Source organism: Colobus angolensis, unplaced genomic scaffold (genome assembly GCF_000951035.1).
Source record: "Colobus angolensis palliatus isolate OR3802 unplaced genomic scaffold, Cang.pa_1.0 Scaffold3, whole genome shotgun sequence".
Lineage (NCBI taxonomy): Eukaryota > Metazoa > Chordata > Mammalia > Primates > Cercopithecidae > Colobus > Colobus angolensis.
The window spans coordinates 3,844,584-3,846,306 of record NW_012116265.1 but is presented as its reverse complement, the minus strand read 5'-3'; the positions used below and the strand labels follow the sequence as shown (position 1 = coordinate 3,846,306).

The window sequence follows — 1,723 nt, the reverse complement described above, 5'->3', positions numbered from 1 at the left end:
CATAAGAACTATTTTAAAGTCCCCATTTGATCATTCCATTATCAGTCATTATGGGACGATTTCTATTGATTAATTTTTCTTCTGGTTATGAATCATATTTTCCTGCTTCTTTGAATGTCCAGTAACTTTTTATTGTGATTATTAATGTCACATTGTTTTGTGACATTTGTGTCTGGATTTTGTTGCCTTTCTTTAAAGAGAATTGAAGTTTATTTTGACAAGCATTAATTTACTTGTGGATCAGCTTAATCCTTTCAAGCTTGTCTTTAGGCTTTGTTAGGTTGGGTCTAGAGTAGCCATCACTTTAGGACTAGTTTATCTTAATACTATGGCATGACTGTTCTGGGAAATGCCTCAGTGGTTATAGTAAGCAAAATTATTCCACCAAAGATGTTCACATCCGAATCCCCAGAACCTGGGAATACGTTAGACTACATGACAGAGGGGAATTAAGGTAGAAGCTGGAATTAATGTTACTAGTCAGCGTGCCTTAAAATAGGGAACTTATTCTGGGTATTCAGGTGGGCTCAAGGGTCCTTAAAAGCAGACTAGGGGTGCTGAAGAAAGAACCAAAGAGACAGCAGCATGAGAAGGACCTGGCTCAATGTTGTTGGCTTTGAAGATGAGGAAGGAAGCCATGAGTTAAGGAAAGTAGGTGGCCTCTGGAAGGTGAAAAAGGCAAAGAAATGGATTCTTCCCTGCATCCTTCAAAAAGGACAGCACCATGCCGTGATCTTGGCCCGGTGTGATGTCTGTGTCAGACTTCTCATCCACACAACTGTAAGATAATACATCTGTGCTGTTTTAAACCACCATATTTATGGTAATGTATTACAGTAGCCACAGAAAACTAATACAGTGATCAGTGAGATTTCTCCACACTGACTGGGTTGTCTTCCAGATCATCATGAATGCTGAGAATGTTCCAGTTTACAGCTCCCTGGTGGTTCTTTCACTCTGTTTTGTTTCCTTTCTCTCAGGAATTATGCTTTTGCTGTCTAATATCTGAAAACAATTGTATCATATAATTTTCCAGTTGTCTAGCCGTTTACAGATAGGAAGGAAACAAGTAGAACTGGTTATTCCAACATCACTAGAGGCAGAAATACTATGTTCACTTTTGCATATTGAGAAACAAATTTATATAGTATGACTTTTAAAAAACTTCCTTCAACACAGAGCTGAAGACTAAACTCAGTTCCACCCTCCCCAATTATAGCACTGCCTTCTTTTGGTCTTAGCAGCCACCACTGAAGATAAAAGTAATTCCCTGTGTCTTCACAGCAGCCTTCCCTCTAAGTGTGTCTGAGTATTAATCTCTTCTTTTAAGGAGGCCAGTTACACTGGTTTACGGCACACCCCTGATGACCTCATTTAAGCTTAATTACCTCTTTAAAAATTCTATCTCCAAATATAGTCACATTTTGAGGTATTTGGGGCTTTGAATGCATGAATTTTGGAGGGACATAATTCAGCCCATAACAGTGCCCTTCCATCCTTAAAGTTACTGTTTTTTTGTTTGCTTGTTGTTGTTTCGTTTTGTTTTGTTGTTGAGATGGTGTCTTGCTCTGTCACCCAGGCTGGAGTGCAATGGCGTGATCCTGGCTCACTGCAAGCTCTGCCTCCGGGGTCCACGCCATTCTCCTTCCTCAGCCTCCCAAGTAGCTGGGACTACAGGCACCCACTACCATGCCTGGCTAATTTTTTGTATTTTTAGTAGAGA

General features: G+C 40.0%; 1 pseudogene; it reads right to left on the bottom strand.

Moving 5' to 3' along the window:
- The window catches only part of LOC105517300, a 46,317-nt pseudogene that overhangs the window by 41,830 nt on the left and 2,764 nt on the right, over positions 1 to 1,723 (bottom strand).